Source organism: Sapajus apella, unplaced genomic scaffold (assembly GCF_009761245.1).
Source record: "Sapajus apella isolate SASKATOON/1434 unplaced genomic scaffold, GSC_monkey_1.0 scaffold72, whole genome shotgun sequence".
NCBI classification, from domain to species: Eukaryota; Metazoa; Chordata; class Mammalia; order Primates; family Cebidae; genus Sapajus; species Sapajus apella.
In genome coordinates this window covers 9,368,739-9,396,448 of record NW_022437012.1, presented here as the reverse complement: position 1 = coordinate 9,396,448, position 27,710 = coordinate 9,368,739, and positions in this window count along the sequence as shown.

Below are 27,710 nucleotides of genomic sequence, written 5' to 3'. Positions count from 1 at the left end.
TGAGAGTTCTTTTACCAGGGCCTGTCCAGCAGGTCACTCTTGTCAGATCCTTGGTGCCAGCTCCTGTCTTGCTGTTGCACCAGGCTCCTCTGCCAGCCCCTCCAGATGGTGTGCTCTGCTGGACCGGGGCTTCACTTAGGAAAAAGCTGCCCATAGGTACCAGCTGGTCCCTCTCGAAATCCCTCCCTTCCTAGCCTCTCCCTCTCTCTTTCTAGTACCTTTCTCCCCATCTCGCCTGTCCTCATCACTCTTTTCCCCACCTTCCCCTTCTCTCTATTCTATCCCACTCCTCTTTTCTTTCCTCTCTCCTTCCATTCCCTTTCTCTTTTATTCTTCTCTTCCCCTTGGCTGCCCTCCCATTCCCTCCCTTCATCCTTCTTTTCTTTTCCCATTCATTCTTCCTCCTCCCATTTCTTATCTGTAAAATGGTTTATACAGGCGATTAGATTAAATACTAAAATCTAGATTGCTTAGCATACTGTTGAATTCATAGTTGATGCTCTCTCAATGGGAGCCATGATAATTATTACATATTTATTAAATCATTCATTCATCCATTCAACAAACATTACTATCCTATCACACACCAGGGATAGTGCTAGGCATTCATGGTTAAGTCACAACCAAGTAAGGAGAACAGCAAGGGGACGGAACAGACGCATGCTCCACAGTTAGCTGGTTGGCCTGTGCATGTCCCCTTATATACAAGGCCATGGATTGTCAGGCCTGCAGCAGAATTCAAGAGAACTATGCCACAGCTTGTTAACATTGCCCTCTGAGGGATTTGTTTTCCTCAGCAGAGTGTTATGGCCAAGAAGATGGATTCCCATACCTCTAAATATACAGAGCCTTTTGATTGGCACAGAGCTGTAAGTCAGCCTGCCTGGACTGTAAGCCTGGGACATTCTCAAAACAGAATTCAGAAAATCTATACTTGAGTGATTTTTATAAGCAAGGTAGTAGATAGGAAATAATGGGGTGTGGGTGCTTGCCACATCTTTTTCGGGAGGTAAGCTGGATCTCTGCAAGACTTGAGATTTCTTTTTAAAAGGAATCTATGCATTCTCTGAGTTTCATTATGAGCCAGACTTGGGCTCCCAGTACCAATTCTTGTCCAGAAAATTTTGTCTTTGGAAAGTAAGATGTCTCAGGACATTCAGAAGGCAATTTTCTACAAGTAGTTGAGCTGTTTTTAAAGTGTCATTGAGTGTGAAATGAATGGTTTCCACCTGTATTGGGCATTTGGCCTTTGAGGCAAGCCCCCCGCCAAGCCCCTTTGCAGGGTCACTGTCCAGAGAGGGCAGGGCAGGGCAGGCTTGGAGCTGCAGTGCATCCTGGCAGCACTGCTGCTAGGCTGGGGCCTGCAGGCTCTCCATCTTTGTGTTATTTATTTAAGTCTGTCTTAACTCCCTCACTCCAGGTCCCCTTTCCTAGGCCGACCTCTGGATGCACACAGCTGGGTCCCCTCTTTCCTCCAGGCTGGGTCATGTGACCTGGAACTTCTGATACTGAACCTGTCATCAAAATCTACCTGTCACTTGTCCCAACCCCTTAGATTCCTGCTCGCTCCTAGAGACCTGAGGTCAATGAAGGTGTCGCATTATATAACAGCTTTCCCTGATTGAAAAGCTGACTATGTCCCTACCAGATACCATAGACATTCGGATCAGTGACAATGCACATCTTCTAAAGTGGTACTTTAGGAATTAGTCTATTGAGCAGTTTTTCACATGGTATAGCAGGTGGGTAAGGGAGATATTTAAGGACCTGTGGGATTTTCTATATCTCTCAAATCATACCTGTTTTGTGGCTAATTCTTTGTATATAAAAAGGACTGGTCTTCATAGTAAAACTTCTACAGCAAAAAGTTCAGGGACTGGAGGGACCAGCCCAGGCCTGAAAAGAAGGTGAGAGCCCGGCAGTTTGGTTGGTCTCATTTTCTTGGGCTGCTGTTAGCTGGATCCCAGCTAGTGAGGCTCTTTATCTTTTTGGGTAACAATTCTGTCACATACTTTTCTTCAGATTTTCAAAGTAATACGTGCTCATTTTAGGTAACCAGAATGCACAAAATAAAAAATATGAGTCATTCATCATCTTGCAAGCTAGTTAGAACCACAGCTGCCGTTGGATATTTGTGCTTCTGATCAGAGATGGATCCACAGATGGAGGAGCCTCAACATCACTCCATTTAGCTGGGTGGAGATAATGCAGTTATTACAGCTCCTTAAGTCTAGGACAGTGGTCCTCAAGGTGTCATTCCTGAACTAGCAGCATTGGCATCGTTTGGGACTTGTTAGGAATATAAATTCTTAGGCCCCACCTCAGATCTCCTGGGAATCAGAAACTCTAGGGGTGAGCCCAGCAATCTGTGATCAAATAGGCTCTCTAGGTGATTCTAATGCACACCAAAGTCTGAGAATCACTGCTCTGTAATGAATCTGACCCTCTGAACCAGTGCACCCTCTTGACTTCTACCGCATCTGCTATGAGGGTGCTAGAAGACAGTCTCAATTTAGCTCAGTTGAATTTAAGCTTAATTCAAGCCCACAATTTATATAGTTGTTATCGATTCAACTTCATTTGCTTGAGGCAATTGCTCAGGCTTTTAGATCCTTTCCCCACCTGCCTCACCCATCTCCTCTCAAAATGACATTTGAGAGTTCAGGGGATGAACCTTATGTGTCCACATGGCTAGATGGACCCCTGCCTTGTGCTGGCGCCTCCAGGGGTGCCGCCTGCTGTTGCTGAGATACAGCTTGCCTGGGCTCATCTTTAGACATTCTGCTGGCATTTTCCCAGGCACCTGTGGACTGCTGACAGGTGTCCTGTTCTCTCTCTCAGCTCGTTCAGGATCCAGAGGCCTCCCCCTGCTACCTAGGTCTTCTAGCTCCCATGGGTGCTGTAGAGCCTGGGCTTCTGCCATGTCTTCCACTTGCCCTTGACCCAGTTGGTCCACTTAGGCTGCTCCCTGTCCAGGTCTAAGCTCAGGGTCCCTGCCCATGATGCTCATGCAAATCAGCTGTGACTTTCTGCCTTCTTAGCCAAGCTGGGGTCAAGTCATGTGCCACAGGCTGCTTTGCACAACAGCCCTTTCCCTGAGCCCCAAGGAGAAAGGAGGGGAAAGTTCTGTCTACCTCAATGATCCCCCGAGCTCTTGGGACACAGTTTCTTCTCCCTGAACATCTTCCCCACTCTTTCTCCATTTATCTTCCCTCTAATCTCTTAAGCAAAGCCACTGATGTATTGACTGGCCCGTTTTCACCAGTTCCCAGCTTTCAAGCCTATCTCAGGGGTAAAATCCTATTGTAAATGTCAAAAACGAAACAGCAATTCTTTCGCTTGGCATCTGTAATGATGCCTTGCCCTGAGGCAGATGGATGTAGGATGGTAAAATAGGAAAACACAACAATATGTTTCCAAATCTTCCCCTCTTTTCATAATCAAATATATACACAATTTTTATGTAATTTGGATTCTACTGCACGTACTTTTAGATAGGTCTTTTTTTGTCACTTATCCATATGCCATGAGTACTGTTTCCATGTCATTAAATACTTTTCTACAACATGACTTTTAATGGCTCTGAGGAATTCAATTAAATGTGTGGTGGGAAGGAAAATAAATTGCTATTTTAAAACCTTTTGGCAGTTTGTCTTGGTTTCTCTAGGGTGTGGTGGCAAACTTCATTTGAGGGAGACTTTTTGTTGTTATTACTGGGATAAAAGAAACACTTCCATGGGCCTTTTGAATATGCAAAGGCAGGGACCAATGCCTGCACTAGAGCTGTAGTTTGAGACAAAAAGGGAGATGGCAGGCCGGGTGCGGTGGCTCACACCTGTAATCCCAGCACTTTGGGAGGCTGAGGTGGGTGGATCACTTGAGGTCAGGAGTTTGAGACCAGCCTGGCCAACATAGTGAAACCCAGTCTCTACTAAAAATACAAAAATTAGCTGGGTGTAGTTGCACGTGCCTTAATCCCCGCTACTGGGGAAGCTGAGGCTGGAGAATTGCTTAAACCCGAGAGGGAGAGGTTGCAGTGAGCTGAAATCACACCATTGCACTACGGTCTGGGCGAAGAAGCAGGACTCCATGGCAGTGAGTTGTTCTGGCAATTGTAGAGTTTTGGCTTCCTGTAGGGACTGTGAGTCAGGGATTACAGTCCTAGAACCCAGGCACCTGAGAAGAACTTGGTTACATGTAAGAGTGGATTCTACCAGGGGAGGTGGGCCAGGACAAACAGGTGCCAGATGATCAGCAAGAAGGGTTTGAGCAGATAGCCAGGCAGACAGGAGCAGGGCAGGAGAGCGCCCTCGCTTCAAGAATGCTAGGCAACCATCAAGTGATGAAGGTCAGGTGGTTGTTAAATTGTCTGGCTAAAATAATAATTGGTTGCAGCTGGTGCCAGGGAAAGGCAGCCTCCCAATAGAAAACACCTGAAGCTGGTAATCAGCCGCTTCCCGGTAAGATCTCAGGAGTTGGGAGTGTAAGCCCAGGCATGCGCACTACGAGGCAAAACGGCCGAGTTTAACTGGCCTGTGACCCTCCTCCAGGAAGGCTCAACTGGCAAGGGGAAAATGCTTCAAGTGAGTATGTGCACAACCTCAGTAAGCACACTGCGCATGTAGCCCCTCCCAGCTGCTGGCAGACTGCAGTGCAAGTGGACAGCCTGGCGCAAGGAAAAATCAAGGGAGGAGAGGTGCAAAATCTTGGAAGCATGTAAGCATATAAAATCCCAAGTCAAAGGTCTAACAGGGCACTCGAATCTCTCAAGTCACCCGCTTGACCCTCTTCCAAGTGTACTTTACTTCCTTTCGTTCCTGCTCTATAACTTTTTAATAAACTTTCACTCCTGCTCTAAAACTTGCTTTACTCTCTCACTCAGCTTTATGCCCCATGGACGAATTATTTCCGCTGAAGAGGCAAGAATTGAGTTGCTGCAGGTCTTTACGATTTTGCTGCTGTTAACAGAAGCAATTTGCATTAAAGTATGGGAGATGGATTTAGCAGTACTGAGGTCTGACTTGCAGATTTGAATTTTATTTACAAATCTAAGTGATGCCTTGAGAAATTAATGAAGGGGACTGTTTCCATGTTTCTAGTAAACTAGAGAGAGAATAAAAATATGGCCAAAAGATATGAGAAACCAAAAGCAACATGAACACTAGAGGTGACAGCTACTCCCTGCAAATTTTTAGAAATATTAAAAAATCCGGCCGGGCGCGGTGGCTCACGCCTGTAATCCCAGCACTTTGGGAGGCCGAGGAGGGTGGATCACGAGGTCAAGAGATCGAGACCATCCTGGTCAACATGGTGAAACCCCGTCTCTACTAAAAATACAAAAAATTAGCTGGGGATGGTGGCGCGTGCCTGTAATCCCAGCTACTCAGGAGGCTGAGGCAGGAGAATTGCCTGAACCCAGGAGGCGGAGGTTGCGGTGAGCCGAGATCGCGCCATTGCACTCCAGCCTGGGTAACAAGAGCGAAACTCCGTCTAAAAAAAAAAAAAAAAAACCCTGTGTTATAAAGAATGGGTAGTTCAGTTATTTTATTGGAATATTGTGCATTTGGGTGATTGCAGAAGGCTGGAAAACCTGGGGTACTTGAACAATAAGTACATTTTAATTTAACCGTTTATTTGGGTATCATTTCCCACTTTCCACTATTTAGAACACTGCTATAAATAGCTTTACAGATTAAAGTTTTGGGTGTACTATTGGTTGCTTCCTTGGGGCAAATTTTTAGAAGAGGTATTGCATGGTGATCACTATGCCCATCTTAAACACTGGTGATACAGAACAATTTTAAGTCTTTGAACTCCCCGGGAAGAAGAGTCCTGATTCTGCTAGAACTGCTACTTTGCATGTAGTCCCTGAACCAGATGGAGAATTCCAGTGTTTGATGCCACAATCACCCATGTGGGTGGGGACACATTGAGCAGGTCACATGTTTCTCTCAGACTTGACTAGTTTCAAAACCAAGGATGATTCAATATCAACCTTGTAAGTTTGATTTCACAGAAATTACATTTAGAAAGTGCACACAACTTTTTATATATGAGAAAATCTGTAGATATCAATAATATTGAATTCTCTGCTGTTTCTTTTTTCAGGGTGAGAGAAACTTGCAGACTTCAGTGATTTTTGTATCTATGATTCCAGAAAAGAAAGAAAAATAAACCGTGTAGGACCTGCTTGCTGTCGCATCCTCTGCCAGCCATTAGCCCCAGTAATTGGATTCAAGGATATTTGTGACCTACTTTTTGAATCACTGCAGCCCAGGCTGCACAATTTCTTATGTTCTTTTGCTGAGAAACCAAGGTACAAGCAGAGGTTGTGTATTTTTCTGTAAAGGTGGAGGGAGGCTCTTCTGGAAATTCTAGAAGTCTTTCCAAGTTCATAGCACAAACTACAGGAATGATAAGAAGGGGCTTTGTAAACACATCGGTTTTGCTAGGATTCTGCATGGGGTTGGAGCCTTGGGGAGGGTTCTTGTTATCCCCATTGATGTTGATTCTGTTTCTGATACTGGTAGCAATCAGATCTTACCTGGCATAAAGCACTGGCTCTATCTCTTTTCTAGAAATATATATTTTTTCCCATTAAGAATAGAGTCGTCTCTGTATGGACAGCTGGTACAAGGGGGAAAAGAAGCGTTTCCAGCAGTGCCTGTTTATAAATCCTTTGTGACCAAATTGATGCAAAGTGGGCCACAAACATTTGTTGACACCTGAAATGCCCAAACTCCAGAAATATAGATAAGAGTTCCTCATGAAAATATACATGAAGCAAAGTGGTAGAGGAAATTGATTAAACCCATAAAGATATGGACAAGGAAGATAAAGCAACCAATGTTTACCGTGTCTATTAATAGCTACCCAACACTGTCCTGGAGGCTTTTTAAAGAGCTTATGTCATCAAAGCGAGAGGCCAATGAGGTGAGTCATGCTTGTGCAGGGGTGGATTCTGTCTTTATTTAGAATTTTGAAAGTTTGTTCCTCATGGTTTTTTTTGCATTGATTTTGATTTTTTTAAAAAAGGATTGCTCTATTGGGTTGAATAGGATCTCTCCAAAATTCATGTCCTTCCCAAACCTCAGGATGTGAGCTTATTTGGAAATAGTCTTTGCAGATATAATTGGTTATGATGAAGTCATTGTAGATTAGAGTGCAATCTAAATCCAAAGACTGCTGTCCTTGGTAGGAGGTCGTGCAAACACACAGAGACCCAAGGGGAAGGTGGTCAATGTGAAGACAGAGGCAGCAATTGGAGTGATGCAGCTACGAGCCAAGGAGCACCACGGACAGCCAGGAGCCAGCAGAGCTAGCAGAGGCAAGGAAGGGTTCTTCCTTGGCCTTCAGAGGGAGCATGGCCCTGCTGACACCTTGACCTCTGATGCGTAGCCTTTAGAACTATGGCAGACTAAATGTATGTTGTTTTAAGCTACTGAGCTTGTGATAGAATAGTCCCCTCTTACCCAAGGTTTTGCTCTCTGAGGGCTCAGCTCTGCAGTCAACTTGGAAAATTCCAGGAATAAACACTTCAAAAGTTTCAAACTGCACACCATTCTGAGAACCTCCCTTCCCAAGAATGCTAGGCAACTCTCAGGTGATGGTCAGGTGGTTGTTAAATTGTCTCTCTAAAATAATAATTGGTTGTAGCATGATGAAATCTTGTGCTGTCCTGCCCTGGACATGGGTCATCCCTTTGTCATTGACATCGTCCGCTCCTGACATCCAATCATGGACACCATCATGGCTTGGGGATCCAGGATTGCTCTGAAGCAGATGATCCTCCCTTCTGACATTATCAGAAAGTCAGGAGCAGCCCAATGCTACATCACAACGCCTGGATCATTCACCTCCCTTCACCTCATCATGTAGGCACTGCATCATCTCACATCACAAGAAGAGGGGTAAGTGCAGCAGAGTAAGATATTGAGAGAGAGAGAAAGAGGGACCATATTCACATAGCTTTTATTACAGTATATTTTTACAATTCTTCTATTTGAATATGAGTTATTGCTTTTAATCTCTTACTGTGCCTGATTTATAAATTAAACTTGATCATAGTTAGGTATGTATAGGAAAAAAACATGCCTTTGGGTTCAGTACTATGTGGTTTTAGGCATCTGCCGGGGTTTTGGAATGCAATCCCCCATGGATAAGGGGGACTACTGTACTTCTTTATAGTAGCTCTAAAAAAGTAATATAATTGCATGACAATATTACTTCTCTTAATTACTGATATTTTGGTGCCCCCTTAACTTTTGCACCTAAGTTGAGTGCCTTGCTCTCTTCATCCTAATGCTAGTCCTGTCCTGTAATGTCTCCATTGTAACCACCCAGTGAGGGATACACAGAGGAAAATTATAGACTCTTTGATATGATACACATGATGTATGAATGGTACACAAAATTTAGATAATATGTAATAGGTTGAGAAAAGTTAAAAAGACAGTGTGAATCAGAGGACTCGTAGGCCTGAGAGTTAACCTAAAGGAATAATCCTAAATATGAAGGGGAATTTTCTCCCACAAAAGCATGAACATTTTCTCCCACAAAAGCATTATTTTTAGTAAAATCTAGAAGCAACTGAAAGTCACAGCATAGAGGAAGGTTAAGTAAATGATGACATATCTTCTCATTGGGCTATTACGCAGTCATTGAAAATGAAATTTATAAAAATATAGCTTGTTAAATGTTTAAAATTAATTAATTAATTAGAAAAGTGTTTATATAGCATGACTATAATCATGTTAAGAACAAACAGTATCTGCAAATATAACAATGCCTGGCTTCACCAGACACAGGCAAAACAACAGTATCTGTTGGTGATAAGTGATATGGAAGAATTATTTCTAAATAAGAATTATTTAGAAATAAATTCCTATTATTTTTTATGAGCACATATATTTGTTTTCTATTGCTCTGTAATGAATTACCACAACTTAGCACCTTAAAACAATATCTACTTATTATCTTGCAGTTTTATGGGGCAGACATCTGGGCATGGCCCAACTGGATTCTCTGTGTAGGGTTCACAAGCCTGAAATCAACCCATTGGCCAAGTTGTGTTCTCATGATCCTCTTCCAATTCCCTTTGAGTTGCTGATGAAATTTAGTTCTTTCTGGCTGTAGGACTGAGGTCCCCATGTTCTTGCTGTTTGCCAACTGAGGCTGACACTCAACTCCTGGAGGCCGCACTCAGGGTCTGACCTTGTGGCCCCCTCATAGCATGGTGACTTCCTTCTCCAAAGCTAGTAGGAGACTCACTCTTCAGTCAGCTATGACAGAGTCTTATAGAAAATAACCCCATCAAGGGAGTAACTATCCTAGCCATGTTCAAGAGGAGGGGATTCTATAAGATATATATATATAAAATGGGATGGGAATGTGGGAGCTATCTTAGAATTCTGCTACTAGAATAAAGAAAGGAAATGTGTTACTTCCAGAATAAAGAAAGTAATCGGGGCCTCAAAGCCACAGGGTCAGCCCTGTTGTTGCAGCACTGTTCTGGACTGGGTGGCTGGCTGGCTCTGCTGGGGTAAGTTCCGTGGGGAGAAGGATGCTCTAGGGAGATGCTGCTGCTGTCTCTTCAAACCAGCTCAGGCTAAAGGTATTTTCCCTTCCTCCCTGCACAGGCATCCATGTTCTGTGTGTGAGAGGCAGAATCCACATGTTTACTCCACTCTCAGTGGGGATTATGAGCATTCCTTGAAGGAATAGAAAGAGAACTAACATTGACAGACATTTTGGTTTTTGGCAGGCCGTAGAGTGAATGCATAATATAGCCTGGATGTTCTGTCCCCTCCAAATCTCATACTAAAATGTGATCCCCAATGTTGAATGTGAGGCCGGTAGGAGGTGTTTGGGTCATGGGGGTGAATCCCTCGGGAATGGTTTAGCACCATCGCCTTGGTGAAGAATGAGTTCTCCCTCTCGTAGTTCATGTAGGATTTGGTTGTCAAAAAGAGCCTGACTCCTCTCCTTTCCTCTCCCTCTTGCTGCTACCCTCACCATGTGATGTGCCTGCTCATGCTTCACCTTCTGCCATGATTGGAAGCTTCCTGAGGCCTCACCAGTCACAGATGCCAGCATTGTGCTTCCTGTAAAGCTTGTAGAACTTAAGCCAATTGAACCTCTTTTCTTAGCCAGGCACAGTGGCTCACACCTGTAATCCCAGTACTTTGGGAGGCCAAGGCAGATAGATCACTTGAGCCCAAGAGTTGGAGATCAGCCTGGGCAACATAGCGAAACTCTATCTCTACCAAAAAAAAAATTCTAAATTTAGCCAGGTATGGTGGTGTTCTCCTGTAGTCCCAGCTAAATTGGAAGGCTGACGTGGGAGAATCACTTGAGCCCAGGAGGCGTAGGCTGCAGTGAGCCGAGATTACACCGCTGCATTCTACCCTGGGCAACAGAGCTAGACCCTGTCTCAAAAAACAAACTAACAAAACTCTTTTCTTTCTAATTTACCCAGCCTGAGATATTTCTTTATAGCAATACAAGACTAGACTAACACAGTGCCTTATGTAAGTTGTCACTTTTAAACAAATTTTTGATTTTTATTTTTGAGACAAAGTCTTGCTCTGTCACCCAGGCTGGAGTGCAATGGCACAATCTCGACTCATGCAACCTCCACCTCCAGGGTTTAAGCGATTCTCCTACCTTAGCCTCCTGAGTAGCTGGGATTACAGGTGTGTACCATCATGCCCGGCTAATTTTTAAATTTTTAGTAGAGACAAGGTTTTGCCATTTGGCCAGGCTGGTTTCAAACTCCTGGTCTGAAGCAATCCACATGTCTTGGCCTCCCAAATGCTGGGATTACAGGCAGGAGCCACCATTCCCTGCTGTAAGTTGTCATTTTTAGTCCTCACAATAGCCTTAAGAGAGGAAAAGGAAGACTCAGAAAGGTTAAGAAGCTCTCCTCAGGTTGTGCAGCCACTTAGTTTCAACAGCAAGCATTTGAACCTGGAGCTTTGGACTCCATGAGCAATATTCCTTTCATTGTTTCAACAGTCATTCATTTCACAGAGTTGTTTAATTCCTCTGTGTGGGACCTATGAGGAATATCAGCGCCATGACAGTGAAGGGGCAGGTTGTGGCCTCTCCGTTGGTGGAGCCAAAAGTTCAGTAAGGAGAAGAGACACTCAACAAATGGTGCACAGATGTTAAAATCGTGGTAAGGGCCTCTGAGGCAGCTGGTGCTATGGGAATTGGAAGATTGGACTTGACCCGGTCTGAAGTAAGATCTGAATGGCTTCTAGGGAGCATGAAGGACAATAGACTACGAGTTGGCCATACAAAGATAGTGAGGCAAAGGGCATGCCAGGCAGAGAGCAGGTGCAGGGCCCGGCTGGAGGAAGCACCATGGCACAACACAGGCACTCACAGAAGGCCCTGGGGACCCAAGTTAAGGGCACAGAGGAGAGGACGTGTTCTGTGCTGGGAGATTACGTAGGGCTTTGGTGGCTGTGCAAAGGGCTTTGGACTTTCTCCTAAGGGTGGTGGCAAGACTCCTGTGCTACCCAGAGGCTGAAATAGGCAGGCAAGACGGTGTCTTTCTGTGCTGCTTATTTTTATTCGTGTATTTAACACAATTGATCTCAACTGAGCCTATTTGAATCCCCTGGAGAGATGCAAAAGCTAAAACCAATATCCTGCCTTAGATCAATTAATTAAGAATGTGGAGGGATGCTGTTGGAATCAGGATTGATTTAACACTTTCCAGATGATTCTCTTTTCGAGAATTACTGACTTAATTGTCATTAAAGTTCTGCCTGGGGCCCTTCTGTGCCAGAGACTAGCACAGCATTAGGAAGCACGGACCTTGCCCTCAAGGAGCTTGGCTTTCTCTGGCATGTTCAGGCTTCCTCTGTTGATTGACTCCTTTCGTCATTAATTCACATCTGCCGGGCTCCTGGCCCATGTCCTGCCTGATCCTTGGGGACAGTGCCTCTACCTGAGGCACTCACAGGCACTGTTCCTTCCAAGCCTGTGTTCAGTAATAAACCACAATCAATCAGAGGTGAAGAAGGACAAGGCTGGCATGCAGAATGACGAGGATACACAGAAACACTAACTCAGCCCAGTGTGAGGGACAGGGCATGGACATGTCCAGATCTGTGCCAACCATGGGGTGACAGACAGCAGTACCTGTCAGCTCAGGAGGTCAGTGACCAAAGCGATCACTATGGAGCTCAAGGAGGAGGTTCTTTCTCCACCCCCTTGCTTTGGACAGAAGCCTAGTGATGTGAGCTTTCTTCCCCCAGAGCCTGTCAATGGTCCAAACAGCCTAAAGGCCCAGTGGAGAGTGCTCCCAGGACCCACTCATTGCCGACTGGTGCTGGGCCTTCCTTCTCGTCTCACCTCCAGCCCAACTACCTTGCTCTGACATGGAGGGACAGAACATGGCAGCTGTGTGTGGCAAAGCACAACACAACAAAAACAGCCACAAAAGACACTCTTGGGACACTCAAGGAAAACTGAATATGGACTGGATACTAGAGGGTGTTGTGGATTACTTGCAATTTTCTTATATGTGGTATATTACGGTTTTGTGAGAGATTGACCTTTATTCCTAGGAGATGTATGCAGGAAAATCGAGGGGATCTTCAACTTAATTTCAAAAGGTTTGGCAAAACCATCATAGGATCTTCAGCTTAATTTCAAAAGGTTTGGCAAAAAATATTTTTATAAACTTATGCTGTGTAGATGTAGACAGAGAGACAAAGTACATATGGGAAAATATTAACAACTGTTGAAATTGAAAGCATACAGATGTTCAGTTTACTATTTTAATGTCTTCTGTATGTTGAAATATTTTCATAATAAAATATTGAGAGGGACATTACACTTTAAAATGCAAAAAAAACCCCAAAACAAACAAACAGAAAAAACCAGTCAGATCTGAGTTCAAATCCTGGCTCTACCTCTTCCTAGCAGAGCGGACTTGAGCTCCTTACTTTACCCTTCTGGGCTTTTGTTTCTTCATCTCACCATCAGGGACAGCAACACCCGCTCAGAGGGCAGTTGTTAGGATAGCTGGAGATGATAAATGTACAGCACTCAGCACGGGACCGGCCCAAGCCAGGTGCTACATGGGACCCTACTGGCCAGAGAGATTCAGACACATCCAAAGAGTGGCACCCTTTGTCACCCTTCTCTGAAGAATCCATTGATCACTAAGATTGCAATGAGGTCTTCTTGATATCATCCGCCTTCAGGGTTCAGATATGTGAAAGTTGGGTGGAGGAGAAAGGGATCTGGAAGATGCAATGATGAAGGGTGGGTGACGGCCCCTGTGGCAGGAATATCTGTAAAAGGCCTACTCCCTACCCCCAATATCTCATCCTAACCCCCGGAGCCTGTGAATACGATGAGACGGCACTCCTGTGATTACGTTACATGGTAACATTGACCTTAGCGAGTATCCAGATGGGCCGGATCTAATCACACGAGCCTTAAAGCCAGGGTTTTCTCCAGTTGCTGGCAGAAGAGGAAGGCAGAGAAAGTGGAAGCATGAGGGGAATTCGACTCGCTGTTGCCAGATTGAGGATGGAGGGGCCCCATGAGGTCAAGGCTATTGGCCTTGAGAAACTGACAGCAAGCCTCACCGACAGCCAGCAAGGAAACAGGGACCTCAGTCCCACACCGCCAAGGGACTAAGTCCTGCCACCCACTCGAGTGAGTAGAAGTAGATCCTTCCTCAGAGCCTCCAGACAAGAGCCCAGCCCAGTAGATACCATGACTTCAGCAAGCAAGATTCTCAGCGGGGAACCCAGTTGAGCCCATTTGCACCTCTGAGCCACAGGACTGTGAGCTGATTAATGTGAAGCTGTGGTGCCAATCAGAAACCCATGTGACACCTAGCGTGGGCCGGTCCTGTGCTATTTGCTCAGGATAACAGCGCTAAGTTTGTGGGAGTTTGCTATGTAGTAATAGCGAAGTTATGCCCCCTTTGAGAGATAATTAATTCTAAATGAAGAAAGATCTGGCTGCATTTGCAACAGAGGAGAGGGCAGTGATGTTGAACTTGCTGCCCTGATCCAACCACCGGATTTAAGAATTAATGTATTAAATGCTGTGACATTTTGAGTGTCCAGCAACCCTCCCCCAACAGGTGAGCGTGTTTGTCCTCACTCCATCAGGGGTCTCTCTGCTGACACCAGCTGGGGAGAAAGAGCCAGTGGGATCTGAATCTCAGGGGACAAAGCAGCCTTGGAAACAGCGACGGAAGCACCATCGGCACACCTCCAGCTCAGCCACTTAAATAACAACGACATCAAGGGTGGGCCGGGGAGCGTCATGGCAGAGATGACAATAGAGTCACCAACTGTCCAATAACAGCTGTGCCACCCAGTGATGACCTGGACTGGCTGGGGGGCACTGAAAACACTACTTGAAGGATCCCTCAATTCTCCTGGTGGGCGGGGAGACTTTTGCAATGGACCAGAATAACGGGTAATGTGACCAGGGGACAATTATTAATATTAGTGTGACTTTGCTTGAACCCCAGATTGGTGAGGACTGAACATATCCAGGCTATAGAAGTGCCCATTTCTAGTTGTTCATTTAACAAGGGCTTATGGTGTCAGACACTGTGCTGGGTGACAACGGCAAGATAAACAGGCTCTGCCTCGATGGGCTCATAGGAAAGACGGGGAGAGAGAAGACAGGCAGAGTGGGAGCCACAGAAAGAAACAGTGCAAAGCAGGGGTCACGCTTCCCCAGAGCTCTGGTCTGCTCTTAAGTCTTTCCAGGCTATTTGCAAGGAATCTCTCCATGGAGCAAGAGATGAGAGGCGGGGAGTGTTTCTTTGCCTTGTCCCCTTCCTCCTGCTTCCCAGTAGGCACAGTTCCCCTGGTGTCTCAACATCAGCACCTCTCTCCGCAGAGGTTTCGAGAGAGAGGTCAAGCCATGATGGCGCCACTCAGCGCCGGGAGGCCCACTCTGGACTCAGAGAGAGCGTTGTCAAAATAAAACTAGAAATACATATTTCCTTTGGGAATGGTGGGGTAAGACAGGCAATCAGGGTTCAAGAGCCAGTGGGTACCACAGATGTGGATGTGATGAATCGAATTTCTGCTGGTTTGGAGAACTAGTTGTTAAGGGAGGGCGTGAAGGGAGGAATGGGCTAGTGGTCCCATGAGCCTGGGACTTGCAGGTGATACCATGTTGGAAGAAGAACCTCAAAGGAAACAGGGATGGGCAGTGACTCGGCTACAATTTTCCCAGCTGGAGAAAACTCAGCCCTCTGAACCAGCTCAACATAAAACCATTTGCCTTAGTGATGCAGGTTAAAAATGGTGGTAATTGCCAGTTCCCCCGAGTGTGGCCAATTATTACCATTAGTATAATTGGACTAGAAATTAACCCATTGTGTATGGAACCCACACATATCCAAACTTATTTCAGGCCAGCTGGTTTGTGAAACTCGAGTGTTAGCATGGTTGGTGTGTTCCTGGAAGAACTCAGGCAGGGGTGGGGGCTAGGGAACAGTGCCAGCTGTAGCCCTTTCTTTCTTCTGCTGTAGGAGCTCTGAAACCCAAAGCAACAAGTTGTACCGCGACGCTGACTGACTTTGCCCTTCCCGGTAAAGTGGCCTCCAGACTGACCATCCATCCAGACCTGTTCTGCCTGCTCTCAGAGGGGCAGGGGACTGTGGCTGTGAGGGTGCAGCCTGGGTGTTCTGCAGGGTCTGAAGACCCCAGACCATGCAGAGATCTGAGGGTGTTGGTGAACCCTAAACTGATCCAAATTTTGAGGCTGACATAGGAGGTTTCCCCATTTTGGAAAACCAAATGTAATGGGAAGAAATTGCCCTGTACTGTACAATGTGGGGAAGAGGACCATGGGGTTAGCGTTTTGCAATGCTAAGGCAGGAATGGGGCTAGGATGGGATAAGCAAGGTGCCTGGCATGCAAAAATGAAAGGAGGCGCTTACGCTTAGCTTCACACAGGTAAAGGGCCAGCAGTTGCAGGAAACTGAGTATGAGCCCATCCTTACATTTTGTGCCCTAGCCGAAGTCCTGCCCTAGTTCTGCGTCTGGTCCTCATTGAGAGAAGAGATGTCTGTGATGGGGAAGGCCCTAGAAGGGGACTTGGGAAGACAGAAGCTCTTGGAGCAGCCTTCATTTCTCTCTCTTCCTTAGTAACAGATGCCCAAATTAATCTAGAAGGGGTGAGCATGAACTCATTTTAATAAAAGCACCTAAAAGTTGATTTCCCAGGCAATCTCCCAGCTTAGTGTGGCCATGTGTGAAAGAGAATCAGAGTGTGTACTGTGTGGGCAGGGAAGGCTGCTTAGAAAGAGATGACTAGTAATCCCAGCACTTTGGGAGGCCAAGGCAGGCGGATCACTTGAGGTCAGGAGTTCGAGACCAGCCTGGCCAGCATGGTGAAACCCCATCTCTACTAAAAAAAATATATGCATATAAAAATTGGCCAGGCATGGTGGTATATGCCTGTAGTCCCAGCTACCTGGGAGGCTGACGCAGGAGAATGGCTTGAACCCAGGAGGTGGAGGTTGCAGTGAGCTGAGATCGTGCCATTGTACTCCAGCCTGGGAGTACTCTGGGAGACAGAGCAAGACTCCATCTCCAAAAAACGAAGAAGGAGGAGGGGGAGGGGGAGGAGCTGACTAATCTGAGAGAAGCCTCCTTGTTTTGCCATTTTTACTTTGACTTTTCTCCTCCTTCCAGCCTGGAATGCGGAAGCTTGAAGGGTGTCTTGGACCATTAGGTGACCTTGAGAATAGAAGCCACATACTGGGAAGATGGAAGAGAAAGATAGAAGCCAGACACAGCAGAGCTGTTAATGATGCTGTCATTGACTTCATAATAGCATATAACAGAGATCTTTATAGATAAAGAGTTGTAACTCAGAGGTAAATTAACCAGCACAGCTCCTAAAAAGGGAAAGAATGGGAACTAAAATCCAGGACTATCTGATTCCAAAGTGTGCCCTTAGCTACTAACTGGTACTGCTGTACAGGAGCTTCTTGGGACAGAGCTAAAAGTTAGCTTCTTTTCTGACTCTGCAGAAAGGCTTTCTATCAAGACCCCCTGAGCAGCTTGTGCTCCCTGAACCTGAAGCCTGATCAATGACTCTGTTATTCCCTGCCCCTGTGGGCTGGGCCTAAGAAGATCAGGCTCCCTCTTGGGGCCTTCAAGCTCTCAGTTTCCAACTCACCACCTGCACAGTGCTGGTCCTGCCTGCCCAGCTGGGAGGGAAACACCTGCTAGGTGTTTTTTCCCCTAACCTCCACAAGTTCAACTAGATTAGGTTCCCATGAAATGTGGATGCTTTCTCCTAAGGCCTTGGAAAGACTGTGTCTGTCCAGATCAGCTGGCCTGATTGGCAGGCCAGGCTGAGAAGAGCCACTCTCTTATTCTACTGCTTTGCACTTTATCAAGGGGGAAGGGAGAGGAATTCTGGCCACAGCATCTTTGTGTTTCAAGGGCAGCTTAGGACCAGAAAGGCTGTCCAAGGACAGGTTCTGAAGGTGGCAGCATGGAAACTGGATTATTCTCAAGAAAACTGTCCAACTAGGAGATAGACAGGGCTTATCTCATACAATTTGAGGTCCCCAGTCATATCCCATGTCCTCTAAACTTCCTGCTGTTTCTCTGCTTGCAGAGTCTCAGGACACTGATGACTCATTGGTTTGGTTTTGAAGACTTGTGAGATTTTCAGCAGGCTTCTGAAATTGGGTTCTAGTTTGGGTTTACATTTTGAATTGTACTCATCCAAGGGTTCAGGCTTGCCTGACCAGGTGGAAGGCTGATGGGGGAAGAGGACACGTGATGGACCTGCTGGGGGGCTGTTTATATGGAAAATAAAGGGCTGGGGTGGGGAGAGAGCTGTGTTAAGGGAAGAGAAAGCTGAAGGGCCTAAGTTTGGTTGAAAGAGTGAGGAAGTGTGGGGAAAGGGATGAGGGTGAGGTGGGGCATCGTGCACGCCCTCTGTCAGGGAAGGCAGCCACAGTAAAGGGTGTGGCGCAAACAACGCAAGCTATGTGCCTGCATTCTTACCGGGACCTCGGGCTGCACCACATCAGCCCTCTGGTTCCAGGATGTGTGTGTGTGGTTGTGCAGTGATGGGTGATGGTGCTGGGCCTCTGGACCCCTGCAGTGCAGGCTGCAGTGGGCACCAGCAACCATGTCAGTGCTCAGTGATACTTGTTCCAGGGGGCTCAGCTGGGCACAAGCAGTGCAGCCACCACCTCTGCCACTGGCCCTGTGTGATGGTGAATTTCATGTGTCAACTTGGCTGGGCCACAGGGTACCCAGAAAGTTGGTCAAATGTGATTCTGGGTGTGTCTGTGAGGGTGTTTTTTGGGTGAGATGAACATTTGAATCAGTAGACTGGGTAAAGCAGATTGCTCTCCCTAATATGGGTGGGCCTTGTGCAGTCAGTTGAAGGCCTGAATACAATGAAAGGCTGACCTTCCCCCAAGTAAGAGACGTTTTTTGCTTGACTGCCTTTGAACTTGGATTTCAGCTCTTCCTGGTTTTGCAGAAAATTCTAGTTTTGGGACACAGGCTATGTAGATTTTATATTTGTCAATCTCCATAATCTTGTAAGCCAATTCATTATAATAAATCGTGTGTGTGTGTATATATATATATATATATATATACACACATACATACATATATACATATATATATATTTACACTTATGTATCATATATGTGCATCTGTGTGTGTGTATCTTCCAGTGTTTCTCTGGAGAACCCTGATCAATTCACACTCTCAAGAGGCATCACCATGGTGAGGCAGGAGATCAGCCGGACTTGTTGTCATCACTGTTCATCAGAATAGGATGTAGCAAAGAAGCGGGCCCAAACCAGCTAGGGCTCTAAATTATAATACATTTGCCTAAGACACTCCCACCAGCACCACGACAGTTTACAAATGCCGTGGCAATGCCTGAAAGTTACCTTATATGGTTCCAAGAACTCCCCGCCCCATTTCCAGAAAGTTTATGAATAATCATCCCTTTATTTAGCATATAATTAAGAGTGGGTATAAATACAGCCAGCCTGCAGTCCACGAGTGCCACTCTGCCGAAGGCACAGCCCTGCTCTGTCTATGGAGTAGACTTTTGCTGCACACCGTTGCCCTAGTCAATTTGCTTTCCTTCTCTGTCAGCTTTCTCTTGATTCCTTTCTAAGTGAAGCCAAGCACCCCCTGAAGCTGAGCCCCGATTTTAGGTTTGCCTGCATCAATGGAACCATAGTGACCAAATTAAAGGAAAAATGGTAACTGCCACAGGGTAGCCAAAAGGGATGTTTGGAGAACACATTTGGAACTTTCCAGAAATATTTGATAGAAATCTTTAGTGGGAGCAGCTTATTTCCTTAGAGTCAGTGAGGACATAGAGGACATAGGCAGAGATCCCTCTTTGAGGGCCTGTGATTGGCTGGATAATGAATGGTTCCCAAGGATGTCCACATCTTAATGCCCAGAACCTGTGACTGTGTTACCCTGTATGGCAGAGGGGACTTTGCAGATGTGCTGAGTGTAAGGGTCTTGAGATTGTCCTGGATGGTCTGGGTGGGCCTAACATAGCCATCCTTACAGGAGAGGGTTCTTATAGGAGAGAGGCAGGAAGATCAGGAGAGAGTGTGAGATGTGATGATGAGAGCAGAGGCTGCAGTGAGGCATTTGGAAGATGGAAGAAGGGACTGCGAGCCAAGGAGAGCAGTTGCCCTAGAAGCTAGAAAAGGCATGGGCGGCTAACACAGGCCCTCTGTGGGAATCATGTTACTTTTCTCTGGAAAGATCAGGGCATCAAGACATCAGCCTGGGCTGCAAGGGAATCTCTCTACATAATCTGGTGGGAGACACTGACGATGGTCCCCCCACCCCTCCCTGCCAGTTGCAGTGACTGATGCCCTGCTGATGTGGAACTACTGAACTGACCTTGGAAGTACTTTTTCCCAAATTACACTCTAAAAAATATTCTTATGGATGAAGTCGCTGTTTTGGAGGGTTTTCTGATGTGGCAGCAAAACGTATCCTAATGGTCCAAAATCTCGGCTGGGTTTCCTCTGACCACCTCAAAATGTCATATGTAAGGACCAGGGGGCTGGTTACATTTTGGAGACACTTGAGATTTCACAATTATTTCCCCTGCGTGTAAAGCAGACCCATCCATGGATGGCAGGAAATGGTGTAGGGGCCCTCTCTCTGTGCTAGGATTTGGTTTGGTAGGAGCATGTTGTTAGATAAGGTGGTTTGCTTACCTGATCCGGATGCTTCGACGTAAAGACCTGACACAGTTTTCACCATGAAAAGACAGCGGCAGAGAGTGCTGCTAAGCACATAGACAGTAGTTAGGGGTGTAATTACTGCCAGAGAGTGAGGCAAAGTGCTGTTTCCTTGCTCCCCACCTATCTTGTAGTTTTTCTAAGTTTGGCTTGGCTTCCCAAATAATCTGAATTGCACATTCTGTCTTTTGTGTTCTCTCTAACTATTTTTAGGTGCTTTGATTCAGCTTTGTTGGCAGCTGCTCTTCCCCCAAAAACTTGAAGAAATTCCAGTTCCACAGTCGGATGAGGCAAAGACTCGCCCTCTTCCCCCTGTAGCATCCCTGCTTTACGAGGATGCAGGGCCTTAGACTCAACAGGGCACCTGCTGGCCCGCAGGTGGCATTCTCCATGCACCCTCCAACAGAGACTTTCCCACATGATGTCACAGCCCAGGTCACCTTCTGTGAATGCAATGCTCACCAACATTTTGAGGTGGTCCTTTTAGACTTCTAGTCTTCCCTTCAAAAAACATGAAATATTTCATCTAAGGGCCTCTCTGTAGGCGTGGGCAAGGGCAAGCCTTCTGATTGACTCCACAGAAAACACATGGCTTTTAAACTCAGCAGAGCTTTCAACGCTACTTTAGGATTTTTAAAAAATTATTATACTTTAAGTTCTGAGATACACGTGCAGATCATGCAGGTTTGTTACATAGGTGTACACATGCCATGGTGGTTTGCTGCATCCAACCCCCCATCATCTGCATTAGGTATTTCTCCTAATGCTATCCCTCCCCAATCCCCCCAATCCCTGCTACCCCTCCCCTAGCTCTCCCACCACCCAGCAGGCCTTGGTGTATGATGTTCTCCTCCTGTGTCCATGTGTTCTCAATGTTCAACACCCACTTATGAGTGAGAACATGCAGTATTTGGTTTTCTGTTCTTGTGTCAGTTTACTGAGAATGATGGTTTCCAGCTTCATCCACATCCCTGCAAAGGACAGGAACTCATCCTTTTTTATGGCTGCATAGTATTCCATGGTGTGTATGTACCACATTTTCTTTATCCAGTCTATCACTGATGGGCATTTGGGTTGGTTCCAACTGTTCACTATTGTAAACAGTGTACTGTAGGATCTTTTACCCATTCCTGGGCCATCCCTTCTCTGAATCCTCAACTTGGCTGGTGACTACTTGGGCTCAAATCACAGCTTTGCCACTGACGACCTATGTCACTGTAATCGCACTGTGCCTCAGTTTTCCCTTCTGTGGAATGGGTATGTTAATGATAGCATTGATCTCTTGGTGGTGTTGCCAGGATTCAGTGAGCATGTATGTACAGCAGCTGACACAGAACACACATCCTAGGGGTGTTAGCTGCTGTTTGTTCCAAACCTTGGCGGCACTTCTTGAATTCCTGCACTTAGCCCTGACCCTGAGTTCTCAGGCCACGATGTTGACATGTTCATTATCGAGAAAATGGAGACTTCTGATGGAGATGATCCCACTTCTCTTCGACGTCACACATTTGTGTCTCATGAATTCTTAGCCCCTTCTCTTCTATCTCAGAGGACAAACAGCCCCTTCTGCGTGCCAGTGCAGGAGGTGTGTACCCTGCTTTTCTTGTTTCTTAAGTCTCATCTCCAGGGTGTCCCTGTCCCATGTGGCTCCCTCCCTTCACAGTCGTACTTCGTAATGGCAAAGAAAGTGCTGAGTAGAACACGTTCTTGGTGGAAAAAAACACACAAATACAGTCACGAGCCACGTAACAACATTTTGACCAAGACAGACCACATGTATGATGGTAAACTCATAAGAACACCATATTTGTACTGTACATTTTCTATTTTTTGATATATTTAGATAGATAAATACCATTGTGACACAATTGCCTACAAAAACCAGTACCATAACCTGCTATACAGACCTAGATTCGTAGCCTAGGAGCAGTACGGTACCATGTAGCCTAGGTATGTACCATACCACCTGGGTTTGTGTGAGCACACTGTGTGATGTTCACACAATGAAACTGTCTAATGATGCATTTCTCAGAGTGGAATGTTTGCCTTTAGTTAAGCAATGCATGACTGTAAATGAAAATTAGAAATAACTTGGAATCCGAAACTGGCCCCCTCTCCAGTCTCCTCTTTCCACTCACACAGAGCGATCTTTCTATTTGTCAGTTTCATCACACTGGTCCTCTGCTTCAAAACCTCCCATAAGTTCCCTTTCTACAGAATGAAGCAGATCTTCCTCAGCCTGGCAGTGGGGCTCTCTGTTCTCCCTCCACTGAGTCTGCCTTCCCATTCTTCTCCCCTTCCAGGAGGCCTTTCTGACCTCCAACTTTTGCTCCTGCTCTTTTCCCTAGCTGGCAAAATTCTGCTTGAAATTCAAGCTCCAGATTCAATGTGGTCTGTTTGGTAAAACTTCCTTCCAACTATCTGCAGCCAGCAGCAGCGATTGCTTCCTGTGTGCTCTGTGGCATTGTGCAAATCTCTAATAAGGCACTTATCACATCCTAACACCTGTGCAGCATCGTATTTACATGATTGTCTAGATTCATGGAATTTGGTGGTTGTTGGGTGATTTCCTCTCATGCGACACTCCTTGGAATAGCTGAAATAAGGGTATGAGTCCTCCCCCAGTGTTTGAATACACATTTAACTTTCTTACATTTGGAACTGGCATCTTGTAAACAGCCCTCAATCCTAACTTGCAACTGAGACAGGGCAGTTTTGGGGGCTTATCCGGGGTGATCCTCTGTTAGGGGCCCCTTTTCTGGTCTTGCAGGAGGCTCCAGTGACTCGCCCATGCCAGGTTTCCTGCTGTGCTCGCCTTCCCGAGTTATTCATGACCTGCCACTCACTGGACTTTAGATCAGCAGGCCTGCAGCTTCAGCAACCCGAATGAATCACTGGAAGGTAGAGGGATTAAGAGGGAGAAGGAAGACAAGGATGTATTAAAATGCAGATGACTGGGCCCCCACTGGAGTTGTGGATACCCAGGAGGCTTGGGGTGGGGCTCAGGCCCAAGACTGCATTTCTAGTAAGACCCTAGGACATGCTGCGACTGCTGGTCTGGGGACCACACTTTGAGAACCCCAGCTCTTGGATAGTGGTCAAGCTCGGGCCTGGTTTCCTGAACTGCTGTTCTCTTACGCTTTCTCCCTATCTCTAAGGCAATGGCCTTGGTTTTTCCTTTGTTCACTCACATCACGATTGCTGAGTCTCATTCATTTTAAACCTGTTTCTTCCTCCTTCCTGGTCCTCTGCCCTGACCTGCCTGGTTTGAGCACCCAAAGGATAAGGACTATGCAATTGTGGCTTGCCATCCTTAGTTTCAGCAATGACTGGCAGTCACTAGGAGCTTGAATACGTGTGAGAATAATGGAGCTGGCTCTCTGGTTCTGGCCCTGCTATTGAACAGGTTCTTTTGGCAGTGAGTTAAATAATCTCTGCTCATTTTTTATTGTTGGCAAATGAAAGAAATGGTGCTTGACAGCAGATATGGGTTAGAAAATTGAGTACAAAAAGTGTTTTAAGAGGAAGGTTAATTCATAACCAGTCTTCACAAGCTGGAGGCAGTGGCCAAGAGAGAACACACAGTGGATGTGGTGGGCAGCGGGGATCACGGGAAGTCAGCAGAGCTGATTCTAGGGAGGAAGGCATCCAAGTTTTTCTTTTTTCTTTTGACTGAAGAATTTTTAGTCGATATGTAACATTTGTATATTTTTGTACTTGGATATTGTATTTTGTACAATATATTGTATTTGTACAACATATATCATAGTTGTATATTTATTTGTATATTGAGATGCATGTGAGATTTTGGTACATGCATAGAATGTGTAGTGATGAAGCTGGGGTGTTTAGGATATCCACTCAGAGGGGTCCAGGTTTAGTAACATTCTTCACAGGAATACAGATATTGCAGCCTTTGTGAGAAAAAAAATCCCCCCATAGGATCTCTCTTTGGGGAAAAATAATAAGAAAATGTGAATCCTGTGGCCCAGCATGTCACAGGACACTAATATAAAGGCTGACTCTAAAAAAGTAATAATGTCTATTTTTTCATATTAAAAATTAATTCACAATTTAGAATTTCTGAGAAATAAAATGTATCCTGAAAGACATAAGTTATCTGTAATCTTAACACCCAGAAAATATCAACATTTGCATATTGAAGGATTTCCTTCTTTTCAGTGTCTTTTTTTGAGGTAATATTTTGTGGTCTTTTAATTTTTATATATACTGTGTCCTGTTGTACACCTTTTATTATGAACATTTTTCTGTCATTTACAAGATTTCAAAAATATGATTTTAAAATTCTTATTTTCTAATTACAAAAGTAATGATTATTGTAACTAAATCAAAGGATTCAGAAATATTTCTTGTACTCCAGTTTCATTCCCCAGAAGAAATCACTGCTAACAGCTTGAGATTTTTTTTTGTTGTTGTTTCTGGGCATAGTAATTCAAATTTTAGAGCAAATAAACAAATGGGCTTACATGCCACTTGCTCTTAAAAAAGATTTAGGATTTTGTGGGCATTTCTTTTTTTACTAAAAATAGTGAACACTTGATTCTTCATAGCTACTCAACATTCTACGATTGAACACCCACATCGTTCGGCAGCCTTAGTATTCTAAGGAGTGCTGAAATGGACGTTCTAATATGTACTTCTTTATCTATGAGAAGTTGGAGTATTTTTAATGGCTCTTGGATGCTAAGCACGTTGGTATTAAGAATTCAGCTTCCAAAGAGAGCTCTTGGCTTTGGTCTCACCTCGCCTCCTGCCTCTGCCTCTCTCTCAGTCAGTCTCTCAAGCTGCTTTGGGGTTGGGTGCAGGCTGCAGTGAGGATCACTGAGCACCAGATCCCCCTAGTTGTGCCTCAGTGGTAGCATTTTCCAAGAAAAAGGAGAAGTTTTGAGGAACTCAGGGTTGCAGAAATGGTCTGAGGGTAGAGGGGGTTCTCATCATTCCCCACTGAACACCCAGGGTTGGGGGTGGCTGGGGTGTGGGGTGTAGGGAAGCTAGGGAGGGGAAAGGAGAGGAAGCGAGCCCTTCTCCCCTGAAGGAGAGTTTCCATCTCCCTCTCTGCTCCTGAGTCATAGTAGAACAAATAGCTTTGGAACACAAAAATATGATGTTATTATGGTTAAAGGTGGGGGATAGTATTATTCACCCTCTTGGAAAGGTCAGGTCAATGGCAAAAAGAAAGCATTAGAAACAAGAGACTACAGGACTGAGGCTTCTAGAATGGGAGCTCACAGAGCGTCTTGCATGAGAGCAGATATGTGATGTGCCGTTTCACATGATGGAAAAATGTGCTTCTTGGTGAAAGCCTGGAGAGAGTTCATGGTTCACTGAGAATGAGCAGGAAATCACATCCTTCTAAAATATGCAGAGATAGGGAAGAATCTTGGGTTCTTGAGGAACACAACTGATGCGTTATTATTCCAGGCCAGGGATGCGATACAAGGGTTTCAGCAGCCATTTCTCATTTCCCCAAGCATTTCTTGCTCTGCGATAATCCCTATATAAATTCCTCCTGGAGATGTGCAATGGGGAAAAGGATCAGTTGAGAAGGAAAAGAAACCATGAAGGCACAAAGGCTTCTCCTTCAGACACAGAGCTGGAAGTTTACAACGGCAGCTGCCCGGGATGGGATGGATGGGACCTCTTCAAAGGCTCATGAAACATGTGCCTGGTGGTCACAAGTCTTCAGCACTTCGGGCTATTATCGGGATTCAGAGAAGCAGAAGTACTGGGACACACACACACACACTTTCTCTCTCTCTCTCTCTCTCTCTCCCTGAAACCAATTGTATATGTATATCATATATAATATGATATAGTATTATTGTATATTTATATTTAGAGAGTTTCTGCTATTGGTAAGGTCAAATCCCTGAAGCCAATTTATATAAATATGTGTGTGTATATAATTTAATATTATTACATTATGTATTTACAGAGTGAGACAGTTCCTTCAATTTTTAGTAAGGCCAAATCCCTGTAACACATTGTTTATATATGAAGTAGAAGAGAATAAGAACAGGCTGAAAAGAACAAGCCACAGCCCACAGGATGAGCTGAGCTCCCTGTCAGTCCCCATCGTCTCTGGCCAGGGTGGGTGGGTGACATGGATGTTCTACAGAATTTAAGGCTCTTCATCACGTGTGAAACATACATGGGCAGGAGTTGCAGTGGCTGAAGAAGGATCTAGAGAAGACAGAGCAGTCAGAGGCCTGACCATTCCCTCATACCTACGAGTGAGCTGGCAGATACATGTGAACATGTGTGAGCTACGAAGCTCCTGCTGGCCAGGTGCAGAGGCTCACGCTTGTAATCTCAGCACTTTGTGAGGCCATGGTGGGAGGATCACTTGAGGCCAGGAGTTTGAGACCAGCCTGGGCAACACAGTAAGACTTCATCTCTACAAAACATAAAATTAGCCAGGTGTTGGGGCACAGGCTCATAGTCCCAGCTAACTGGGAGGTTAAAGCAGGAGGGTTGCTTGAGCCAAGGAGGTTGAGGCTGTAGTGAACTGTGATGGCACCTCTGCACTCCAGCCTGGGGGACAGAATGAGATCCTCTCTCAAAAACAAACCAAAACCCTCCTCATACACGCCAAAACACCTGCTGCTTCCCTATACTCACAAAATTCCCATAAGAATCTCTCTTGTGGCTCACCTTAACCAGAAACATATAGGAAAGGAAATTCTAGGAACTGTAGTTCAGCCTAACCAAGTTGACATATTACAAACTGCTACAGTCTTCTTCTTGACCCCTTGTCACTCATACACATCTCCTGAAACCAGACTTAATCTCCAAATAAAGACATGATACACCCATCTGATGTACAAACAGAAACACCCTAAATCTTTTTCCAAAAGAAGATACATGGTCCTTTTTATGTCTGGGTAATGTTCATTCTTCTGAGAGATTCACGCATCCTACTTTAAATACTGAAATATACGGTTAACATCTGTTAGCATATTTTTATATATGATGATGGGAAGAGAGAGGGAAAGAAACAAATATTTAGCTAATGCATATATAAACATTCATATCTAAACAAGGAGTACATATTCATGACTACTGTAGTCTTCTATGCAGCTGGTCACAGGGTCGCAGCTGGTATTTGTAACTACCTTCTTCTACTACCCATTCCACATTCCTTCCCTTTGCCAAACACCTAAGCTGGTTGTGGCTCCTTGCCTAGTGGGTGACCCAGACCTTCACTGCTGAAGGGTATGGGCATTGCTAGTCCTGCCTCACCTAGGTGGTTGAATTTAGTCACAGGGCATGGGAATACTAACACAGGTCCATTCCAGACATACGTCCCCCTATGCGCTTTGTGTGGTTAGCAACTCAGTTTTGCCCTGATAGGCAGGAGTGATTCTCTCAGCAACCACCTTTTCAGCCTATTGATTCACAGGCACAAGGAGCC